This window comes from Botryllus schlosseri, chromosome 4 (genome assembly GCF_051294905.1).
Source record: "Botryllus schlosseri isolate E-star chromosome 4, Bs_hap1, whole genome shotgun sequence".
NCBI classification, from domain to species: domain Eukaryota; kingdom Metazoa; phylum Chordata; class Ascidiacea; order Stolidobranchia; family Styelidae; genus Botryllus; species Botryllus schlosseri.
This window is the reverse complement of record NC_137239.1, coordinates 27121592-27134071: the sequence shown is the minus strand read 5'-3', so window position 1 is coordinate 27134071 and position 12480 is coordinate 27121592. Positions and strand designations below refer to the sequence as shown.

Sequence of the window (12480 nt, the reverse complement as noted above, 5' to 3'; positions counted from 1 at the left end):
CTGAACAGAATTCCGAACGGGGTGGTGTTATTTCTTTTGAAAATGAAATAAGAAAAGGCGATGAAACCGAAATGAGAAGAAACAATCGGGTTGATTTCGATATCAATATTTTATTCAAATCTAATAATATATCGTATTTCAGCTGGCACCATGCGACACAGAAATTATAACTTCTTGTTCGTTCGGAGGAACCATTTTCAACATCACCCCATTACCAATTTTATCGCCAAAGGGCACGCCAGAGTACGCGTGCGCGCGCTGCACGAAAACGTCTCTTTCCGCCACCACATTGGACGGTCGGATCACGTGACTGACAGCGCAAAGGGCACCGAAAATTGTTTACCGCATCGACGCGAAAAAAACTGACATCGGCGAATTTTCGCATTCGAATGAACCCAATTGTTGTTATCTCGGTAAAACTCAGCGTTTCGCGAAAGCCAGGTTTATTATGTCAGCGAAGCGATACGCATTTATTGTCAGGCCAAATATTAATTCATATTTAATCAACTCGTGACTCCTGATGCACATCACATAGAAACCTGGAGGTCTTTTCAAGGTTGAAAAAGTCGAAAACCCCACACAAAGCAACGTTAATATCCACCAGTACAGTACAAACTACATTTTCCATAGTAATCTAAAAAACAATGGGTTTCGTCATTACCAGCTATATGAAATAATCACCGCACCCCCGACACCGCCAATTACCAAGTCCCGAGTCTGTAAAAATATTCGCAAATAGTCCGTCAAGATGCTAAGCTCCGAATAGCCTACTAAAACGGGCTTAATTGAATCATTATCAATCTGGCAATTTCTCTGCTTCGCGACCCGGTTAAGAACCGCTTTGAAAGGGAACGAAATCTTTTCAAAGAACAGTCTTTTATTAGCATTTCCGCGGTGAAGCAGCGCACACACAGCCGTTTTAAAACGCCATCCCGTCGTTAATTAACAGTAAAAGGGGAGCTGCTCGGTCGCGTTTTCAGGGGTGTGTCGCAAAAACTTATAATTGCCGATTGAACCTCAATGCCGGATCGGAAAAGATTGATTTTACGCCACCGTGCCGACGCACAGAAAAACCACGTATGACGCAGCCGTTATTGATACCGCTAGAATGTTGGCTATTTGCTATTTCGCCATAATATAGTTACAAAATTACAGCGAGCGCGTTAAATTTGCATTTTACCGCAACAAGCAGCGAAAAAATTGATTAGAAACAGCTTTTTAGCTCCAATCACTTAACTTCGTGGTAAAACATTGCCAGTAGAATACAGGCAAAAATTAGGACGGCCTCACAAAAGCTCTGCGCGTTTGTTGAATAGCGACAAGGCCGCGCGCGTTTATTAAAGAAATTGGCGACTGCCCGTGAAATTCACGGAAATATTCCACGTCAAATTTTCACTTGCTAGGAAATTGGAAATTCACCGCTTTCGGAATATTTCCTACGCGAGTGAAAGCATAATAAGCGAGACGTTTTTAAGTGAAGCCAACATTATAGTCCAATGCTACCTACCAGTAATTGGGACACACTTCACATGTGTGATATGTTTAAATTTCAATTGGGATTCACATCCACATATTTCAATGATTCAGCACACCAAACCAAACCTGATTACATTGATATCAGGGTGAAATTGTGTAAATTATTCGGTTCAATATTGATACCGAGTTAAATATCGTTACCTCTCTCGACAAAATATCTGGAGCATACCGCACAAGGCTTATTACAGACTGACACCACGCCAATGATCAATTTTTCGAACTACACACACCGAAGGGCGCATGAAATACTGTTTATTTCACACAGAGCAACTAAAATTCAATATTTAACAGGGAATTGTCGTATACAGTCTCAATTCTCGTTACATATACCATACGCCAAAGTGTTCTGAAACTGGGACACACGTGCTACTAGAATGATTTGCGTTAACATAGTGAGGATATCGCTTAGCGGTCAGTAAAACCATTGTCCAACTGCATGATGTTTAGCCTAAGTGGCTAATACAAAGTTTTATACGCATCGCAGAATCCACGATTCGTCCATAAGCTAAATCGGGTATGCGTACGGATTGTATGTCAGGTAATATTCAAGCGCTGATCAATTCGTGCGCACAAGACCTCGCAGTGTAAACACACCAGCGATCAATAATCACGTTACGCAGTGAGATTACAGATTACATTCGACGCTTGTCCCACAAAACGTCAGCTCGCACGGCGCAATAAAATTTTGCTCAACAGCAGCACCGCTTTTACCGCCTGCAAACCCAGTTATTTACCGTAATTACGGGGCGCCCATAAAAATGCGGGTTTCACTCGGGAAAACGTGGCGCTAAAAGAAACGGCCGCGCAAAATTCGTCACACGACAGAGAGAAAATGTCAGCTCCCGGCTGCTAATCCTAAAAGGCTGTAACCAATAACCGCATAGAAACCTCCACAATGACGACAAACCCATTAACAGAACGGCTACCTATCGAATTAACGGGTAGGCGACAAATTTTTGCACAGAAGTCCGCGCGAATAGAAAAGAGCCTAGACGCATACAAGGTCATATTGCCATAAAGTGTGAAAACGCACATAATTATACCGGGCTGGCGAGCTTTACAGAACATTTACACCCTGTTCCATTCACAGCACAGCCGATGTTCCGTTCGTAAATGACGCGTTTGTGCTGTACTTGTTGAACACACGGACACGTAATCAACAACTTACCAATTCAGCAACGTGGTATTTCAGAACGTAAAGAAAATCAGATTAAAATATACGCAGTACGAAAACAGCGTATAGCGGATGGAAGTCGTACTGCATATTATCGTTGACGGATGTATACGATGTTACGTCACAATGTCAAAACATTCGACAGTACCGTACTCGCTACAACGGATGCGACAGCGTGAAATTATCTCTACCTATCCCATGCAAAACTGCAGGAATTCACATAACACGCAGAAAATGCGTGTATTTTATATTGCACCAGTATTTCAAGATGCCCTCGAATGCACAGAACTACAGCATACTATTGAATACGACATAGATAATGATATAAACCCGAATATTCTCGGCTCGCACTCGTCAGGGGTAACCGTCAGCGACTAGTTCCCCATTCACGTCAATATGAACATATTATTCAATTGTACCGGTATTCTCGCGCTACTTAACACGCAATTCCCAAGCTGACATTACCGCAATCCTACGATGCGCAATATTTGCGAACTGAATAATGACCGGCCGTGATTTAGGCGTATCTAGTCTCACGAAACAGCTGTACCTTACTGCGTTACCTTTCCAGAAACGCTGCCCGCGCCCCGCAAATTCTGCACTCATTTCAGCGAAAAGCGCCGCTGTTAAATCCGCCGCGTTCCCTCCGAGCAATAATGAGTTGGAATTGTTGAATCGAACAGAACTGGTTTTGGTAGGATTTGGAAAAAATCACTGCGCGGTGCGATCGCGTTGCAAATCCCCTTTTTCGCGCGGGGATCAATCAACGCAGAGATTTCCCTAATACGCATCGCCCGCGGTCATGGATTCCTCTTAAAAACCCAATCGCGATCGCCGCGTGTAAAGCGACCGCGTTTTGGTCACTCAAAGAAAAAAGACAGTCCGACATAATTATCGTAATGGCTAGTAAAGATCGACTCTAAAAATCGAAAGTTACGTCACAGAAGCGCCAAAGGGAGCGCCATCGTGCGTTTTCCCACCGGAATTCGTACCGCAAAGTAATAAAACCATAAACCTTCCACGAGTTAACACAGCGACTTGACGGAAAATGCAGTAAACGAGTTTATGAAAATCATAAGAAACTTACAGCACACAACACTCGCAGTGAGAAATCGTAACTTACGAGTATAGGCATTCATATTTTCGGCTGATACTCGACAGGGGTAATATACAATGTTATATTTCCAATTCTCTACTGGTTGCTAACGATCACCCCTGAAGAGTGTTAGCCGAAAATATCCGGGTTTCTTTCAATATGATTAATATACTATTCAATTGTACACCGAAGTTCTTTAGATTCAAATCTTAACCAGCTCCGAAAATATCCGGGTTTCTTTCAATATGATTAATATGACATCCAAGTGTACACAGAAGTTGTATTCAAATCTTAACCAGCATACGTAGCCTAAAATACAGCGTTAACTATAACCAAAATACCTCACCTCTCTTTCCCACCAGGACTTTCGCAAAATGACAGCTTGCAATCAGGAAAACTTGCTTTAGAACGTTATCACGAAAAATTATCGCCGGCCGTAAGTACTCGACTAGGAGCGCGATAGCCCGAAATCAAACTTCTCGGATCATTTCTGACAAGCAGACGCTCATTATCAACCGCCCACTTGACACCGCGCGAGATATTACTTTTTAAAAAGCGCCTACTGAAAAATTTCCGCCTCCATTATCTTTCTTCAACTAAAACTCTCTCGTTTTTAGCTGCCGTCAAGTCCGCGCGCTGATCCGGGCCATAAACCGAATTCCTATCATTGGCGGTTATTGGTGCATTCTCTCCTTGAAAACCCTTGGTGATTCGATTCAATGATGGAAAACAGAGCGAGGGAGAAAACAGCTGTCACAACTATAATTAGGTTCAAAAAGCAAAACGAAATGGCAACTGACGCGGGGAACTGATAAACAGCCACTAAATGCATGATACTTCAAGTGTGGCTGGTATTCACAAGTTTCATTGACGCTGAAACAGATTTTGCTAATGGCGGCCAAGGAAACTCGATAGTTCCAAATCCCGAAGCTGCGCGTTCTACCTGATAAGTAGATTCGCCGTTTCTTGTGCATGCGCGGACGGGCAATCTCAATTATTGTTTGAGTAAATAGATGGTGCAGACAACCACTTCATTTGACGCAACGCTGAAAATCGTGTCATTACTCCAAGAATAATTTGGGCCCAGATATTCAGACTTTCAATATTCATTCCTATAACTTCTACGTTAAGGAATATTTACACTTGACACGCGAAACAAACACATCTTTCTGCGCATAGTCGCTAAGACAGTCGAGAAAGCGCACCGATATTTTTACTGGGAGGAACTCGCCTTGCACTGCATACAAGAAGAAATGTACAATTGAATAGTAAATTCATATTGAAACAAATGAAAAGTGGGAAAAAAACATCGTATTCCTATTCTCTACTGGTTGCTGACGATTACCCGTGGCCGCCGCAAATATTCGGGTTTATTTCAATACGAATACACTAATCAATTGTATATATTGTAGTTCTATACCCCCAAGAAGCTCTTCTAGAAGAAATGTCGACAACCTATTGCCAGTTTTGTTCGACAAACTATATCCATAAGGAACCGCATATGCAGTGATACAGACACATTCGCGGAAAAATTTCGAACTCGCGCGAAACACGACCGATTGCTGTGCGGAATGTTCCTAAGTAATATCGTGCCTTTGATTACCGCCATATGTTACTGGCTTGACGTAATCACGCGCCTTTCCCCAAATCATATTCGAAAAACACAATAAGCACAAAGATTGGTGAATTACTTGCACGACCCGGTCCCGCTAAAACATGCATGTGTATTTTATCGTCCCGCGGCGATAACCCCAGGATAGCGCGCCGCGACTGCGCTATTCACGAAACTACGCCGCTATTTTTTAAAGACGCACAACCCCGCACTTGCATAATCGCGAGATCACAGCGACAGCGAAAAAAACGCAATCTTAAAATCAGCACTTATTCCGACGGCTCGCCGATTTAGAAGGTCCGCTAAATTTCGCAATATACCACGTGACGGACGGAATTAATATGCCGTAATCAGCTCGATTGAGTACGGAGTCGGTCAATTTCTCACGCTCTTAACAGAAAACGGCATCGTACTACAATTATTACCGCGCGCCACGACATTATAAACAGCGCTCGCAATTTCTCGCTCTGAAGAACAATACACGTGTAATTCGCTCGACTCGATCTTCGAATTAAGAATGACCTTGCTTGTTATTGAAGGCGAAATGAAGCTTGCCCGAAAAGAAGGCTTGTTAATTCGAAATTGCTGTATTATAAGAAATATAGTTTGCATCAGATAATCTAACGGGTGCTGACCCTGAAGGCCTCACAGCCCCTCGACTTGGACACTACATAATTCCAGTTATTTATTTAGAATAATTGTAGCGAAATGCCGGTAATCTATTTCTAATCTAATTTCTAGAATGTTTCTACGCTCTAATTTTAATTCTAATTTAATTTCTGGATTTCCTGTAAATGCGGCGAAACGGGTCGAGCCATGATTTGATATGAACGGAACTTGATACGGTATCCAGGTTTTCAGTAATTCTAACCTAATTTGGAAAATCTGTGTAGCCATAATTCTAATTGTAATCTAATTTGGAAAAACTGCGTAGTAGTCATAATCACAATAAAAATCTGATATGAAAAACTGCGTAGCTATAATTATAATTTTTATCTAATTTGGAAAGAACTGTGTAGCTATAATTGTAATTTTAATCGAACTTGGAAAGACTGTGTAGCTATAATTCTAATTTTAATCTAATTTGGAGAAAACTGTAGCCATAATTCTAACTTCAATCTAAATTAGAAAAATAGAGTAGCCATAATTCTAATTCTAATCTAATTTGAAAAAACTGTGTACCCATAATTCTAATCTTAATCTAGTTAGGAAAAAAATGTAGCTCTAATTTTATTTTTATCTAATTTGGAAAAACTGAGTAGCCATCATTCTAATTTTAATATAATTAGGAAAAACTGTGTAGCCATAATTATAATACTACCGTAATCTAATTCGGAAAAGGTAAACATTTTCTAGTTTCCAAGTCTGCCTCACAAGACTAAAATCGCCATTTTGTGATCTATCTTTTTACCTTGTTTCTTGGTGCCACGAATATATATCTATCTACCTGTATCTATCACGCCGTCAATAACAAACTGAATAGTGCGCAGCTATCCTTAGCCTCCGTATTCGATCGCGCTTCCCATTCCCATTTTAGATGCGTGCGCTTTCCTGTTATCACGTAAAATTTTGCACGCCGGCAATTAACTAGAATTGAAATCGCGCACTGAAACAATGAACGGACCCGATTCAATGAAACATCAGAAACGCGGCCTTATCTCGATTCCCCGAATTCAAAATACACTCGACAGCGTCCACGGGATAACACGTTAACCAGGCGAATAAAATATTACGAAAAAATGATACTAGAGTCCGTAAGATTGAATAGTATATTCATATTGAAATACACCCGACAATTTCCGTGGGTAATCGTCAGCAACTCGAGAATTGCTGGCGATTATGCCTGACGAGTGCCAGCCGAAATTATTCGCGTTTATTTCAATCTGCATAAACTATTCAATTATATATTGAAGCTCTGTACCTCCGAGAAGCTTTTCTAAGAGTTCATAAAGCAAGCACTACATCTGCCGCTAGAAATTTCTCCACGCATTAAGATTATTAGTCGCGGCAGAAGCGATATCTGGAACATTTATAGAATATGCATACTTTGCAGTTACCACACACTGTCGTGCTAACGCTTTAGCGACTCTCATACACTCTTCACTACTGTAACAGCTTGTCGGTCGCGTAGGGGTTAACGAATGGTAATTTTCGTTAGTTGTAAAGACAACAGCTGAAAACGAGAGAGAAGTATTTCGTCGGAACGCCCCGCCGTAATATGGGTGCCTTTATTTTGTACATGCAAGCTAATGAAAAGCTAATGCAGCTAATTAAGCTAAGGAAAAGCTAATTAAGCTAATGAAAGGCTAATTAAGCTAATGAAAAGCTAAGTAAGCTAATGAAAAGCTAATGAAAAGCTAATTAAGCTAATGAAAAAGTAAGCTAATGAAGAGTAAGCTAATGAAAAGCTAATGAAGCTAATTAAGCTAATGAAAAGCTAAGTAAGCTAATGAAAAGCTAAGTAAGCTAATGAAAAGTAAGCTAATGAAAAGCTAATGAAGCTAATTAAGCTAATGAAAAGCTAATTACGCTAATGAAAAAGTAAGCTAATGAAAAGTAAGCTAATGAAAAGCTAATTAAGCTAATGAAAAGCTAATGAAACCAGCGAATGTAAAAATGAAGCCAATGAAGCAAGGAAGTAAGTCCAGGTTAGTATTTCGCTCATATGATTCTGGATGTATCAAATCCGAAATTTTAAATCCAAGTTTAGAATCTGGATATTCGATTCTCAATAGGGATTTTTGAATTATGATTGCAATAGTGCCAATTCAGACTTAACTGCACCCTGCAAACCGGAAGATTTGACGGCACCGCCAGGTTTGTTTTGAGGTGTTCATGGTGTGTCTCGACCAGCACCGTAACTGCCGCACCCCAAACCCCCAATTGGGGGGGACCGAGCTCGAAGGGGGCCCAAAATTATTTCGTGAATTAGCATAAATCATAGAATATTTTTTGAAAATTTATGCAATTTTTTCAAAATTTTTTCGCGCTGCGCGCGAATTCAAGTAGCCTTTTATCTATATTATTGGGTATTGGCCATTACCGCGCCACCACCCACCAATACATACAATCAAGACATGAGACTCCAAGAAGTGTGCCAGAACGATCGGCAGCGAGAAAAGCTTGGCCGAAAAGGTCTACGCCCTTATGCAGACCGAAGACTTCATTATATATACAAAATACATATAGGTTTAATTGTCCATAGGCTCCTAAATGACTGGCGCCGAATGTTCCTGTCTTTGCAATCTGAACCTCACAAGACACATATCATCCCGCTGGGAAAAGTTTTATGCCAGTGAAGAAATACCAATTTGAAATCGTGTGCGTCTCTTAGTTTAGAAGCCTACGTTCGGACGATTCTATACTTTTTGATATACCAGACTGGAAGTCACGAAATAATATCATGTAACGAGATCATATCAACGGGTCCGCCCGCCCGAAGATGTTTAATCATTATTTACGGACCCTCCCGTTTTCAAGACACTTCAGCCAGCTCCACCGGTACATCTAATTACGTGAGTAGAGAGGACAATAAATTGATAGCATAATATATATGCAATCGCCGATCTGATTGACCGATTTTATCATAAATCATCGAAAATTTTCGCGCTTCGCGCTGGCTCACAATGCGGTACAGATAATTTCGTGACAAACGCGAACAACGTGATGGGGGGGGTCGTTTTATCACCCTATGGGAGCCCAAGACCCACGTTTTTGGGGGCCTGACGAGGTGCTGTTTCGTTCCTGCCAACGGGTATACCCCCGAAGATGTTTAATTATTATTGAGTGGTCCTACCTTTTCAAACACACCTCACTCAGCTCTACCGGCAAATCTGATTACGTGAGCAGGGAGAAGATAAAAATTGATAACAATATATGCAATTCCCGATCATACTGCCCCATGAAATCATGAATTCTAGAAATTTTCCGCGCTTCGCGCGCTTAGGCGACAGAAGCTGATTCACTAAACAAACTCGCAATGAATATGATGAATAGCGGTAAAAGTGTATCGCCGTTCGCCCCCCAGAAGTTCGGTCTATAACCCTATGGGGGGCCCAAGACCAAAGCTTTTTGGGGGGCCTGACGAAGTGCTGTTACGGCCCTGGTCTCGACTAATATGGTCATGGTCATGGTCATTTACACCAGGCAATTTTCTACATTTCTATTCCGTAGCGGCCGACTTGTACAACGGCCCACATTCTTGGCTTTTATAAGACACCGCTTACACGGATGAGATGGCACCTAGGTAGGAATTTTGGAGTCGACCTCGGTCGGACTCGAACCCACAACCCATTGGTGTTGCAGCTGTGGATTATACCACTACGTTATCTCGGCACTACATACAGCGGTGATCTCTGACGAAGTTTTTCTGCCTACTCGGTGCTAAAGTGCCAGCACGCCTAACATGATAATGTGGCCGGTTATGTTTGCAAACTGAATTTGATAGCGTGAACGAACATGAACATCAACGACATTTCAAAGGGAGTTCATTTCTTGATGGTAATTAGTTAGGAAGGCAAGGAGGATTTGAAAACAGCATTGTCTCACAAGCTCCAGCATGCCTGCTATCAATCAACGCATCATACAAAACTGGATTAACCCGTTTCGGCACGCGATATGTCTGGTAAACCGAATTCGCGTGGATATTGGTTGTGGGCTTGACAGTAATTTTTATTTTACAAATAAACTTCACATCATGATCGACAGATTATAATTTAGATTATTGATCGTTTTTTTTTAGAACTGAATCATTCTGCGCATAATTTCAAAATTGGGAAGACTTCTTTTTCGTTACCTTTGCGAAACCTAAATCACGTACTAGTGAGACATCGGCACAATTGTCATCCTGATAATGAGCAATGAGTAAACTAACGTTTAAAACGTCCGGATATGTACTACTTTGTAATTGCATATATTTGCTGCGCTGAATTGGGATATTCACGTATCATTTCTGCTTTATAATATTTCACAGGGAGGGGCAAGGTATAGCCTATCGACTAGCGAGTCGTAACGCATTGACGCTCGTGATCTTTTATTATAATATCCGACAAGAATAATGCTTAGCGCGGAATATACTTGACTAGTTCCGCTTTAGTTCGCTTGAATGTATTCACAGCTCCGCAGCTGCAAAACGAATTGGTTGGGAGTTCGAATCAGGCCCAAGTCGGTTCCAGTATTCCTACCCAAGTGTTTCTGGTTTATGTAGGGTGTGGGCTTGTACTGCTCGTACGATCCGCGTAGACGGTGTCTTGCAAAGGCCCCGACCCATAATAGTCGGTGGATCAGGAACCGTAATAACGAATACCAGCCTGGTGTAAAATGACCAATGACCATCCTATAGTAATAGAAACACCATTAATACCAACCTACTACGTTAGTGTGACCACTGATAAGTGTGACTAACTGTCTCTAACATTAATTTTGTAATTCACATATAGGTGGCTTTTCATTAGCTTTTCATTAGCTTTTCATTAGCTTACTTAGCTTTTCATTAGCTTAATTAGCTTCATTAGCTTTTCATTAGCTTACTTTTCATTATCTTACTTTTTCATTAGCTTAATTGGCTTTTTATTAGCTTTTCATTAGCTTTTCATTAGCTTACTTAGCTTTTCATTAGCTTTTCATTAGCTTTTCATTAGCTTACTTAGCTTTTCATTAGCTTAATTAGCTTCATTAGCTTTTCATTAGCTTACTTTTCATTAGCTTACTTTTTCATTAGCTTACTTAGCTTTTCATTAGCTTTTCATTAGCTTACTTAGCTTTTCATTAGCTTAATTAGCTTCATTAGCTTTTCATTAGCTTAATTAGCTTTTCATTAGCTTTTCATTAGCTTACTTAGCTTTTCATTAGCTTAATTAGCCTTTCATTAGCTTAATTAGCTTTTCCTTAGCTTAATTAGCTGCATTAGCTTTTCATTAGCTTGCATGTACAAAATAAAGGCACCCCCGTAATATTACCGATATTCAGCGGCACGCATTAATCGACGCATTCTATTACAAGCCGGCAGCTGCTGCGTAAAATACATAAAACTTCTGAATATTAATTGCGGCGCTAATACCGCGCCGTTTCGGCCGCGATAATCAAGAGAGAAAAGCGGAGATGAGACTCATAACGGGAGTCGCCTGTTACCAGCACTGCGTGATACGAAAAACAACATAAAATATTACTCACCCGACCGAATGCTTTTACGCAAACTTGCTCGCGAGGAAGTTAATGCCATTGAGAGCCGCATTATGCGTTCCTACGTCACAATGCAGACTCTCAAGTTCAAAATTGCTACTCAGCTACATCGAACTAGACTTGGACAATTGGATAAATAAAACTGTTTAGCTTAACTCTACTTTTAATCTAATTTGGAAATAAATGAGTAGCTATAATTTCAATTCTAATCTAATTTGTAAAAACAGTGCAGCTATAATTAGCATTCTAGCCTAATTTGACAAAAAACTAACTATAATTCTAATTCTAGCGTAATTTGGAATAAACTGTGTCGCTATAATTCCAATTCTAATATAATTAGGAAAAGGTGAAATTTTATAATTGTCCAGTTCTGATTGGCAACGCGTCACGTCACGTCACAATACAGACTCAAGTTCCAAATTATTACTAAGCTGCTTCGAACCATGTATCGCACTCGCATACCAGTAAGTTTAAACACGGGGGGAACAACAGTAATACTTACAGCGTATCGTGTATCATGTATCGCATGGATCACCTTTTCGCCCATTTCAACTGAATCGGTCCTAGTCCGAGAAATAATAAGCACAACAACGCGATATGCTAGTATCACAGCCATTAGGTCTTGGAATCTCATGTACTTTATGCACTAATTCCCGACTTTAATCCACCTTGAACCAAATTACGTACAGCGTTTTATAACAGGAAGTACCGTAGATTACCGTTATTGACATGTAACTTTTCGACGGGCTTGACGGTAAATATTGAATATAGGTCTCGCGCGATAAAGCCCCAAATATTCGGCGCAAAATTAAACATTCAAAACCCTGTAGGCGGGCGTATGCTTAATCAAACAAGACACGTAGAATAATGATACTTCTGCAT

At 40.7% G+C, this 12480-nt stretch overlaps 1 long non-coding RNA gene across 1 annotated transcript; it reads right to left on the bottom strand.

Annotated features, from left to right (window-relative positions):
* Positions 1-7952: 7952 nt before the first annotated feature.
* On the bottom strand, positions 7953-11347 carry LOC145438390 (uncharacterized). The gene is made up of 2 exons (XR_013914926.1): positions 11127-11347; positions 7953-10871 (listed from the first exon to the last, which is right to left on the bottom strand). It is a non-coding gene; the product is annotated as an uncharacterized LOC145438390 (long non-coding RNA).
* Between the last annotated feature and the right edge of the window lie 1133 nt (positions 11348-12480).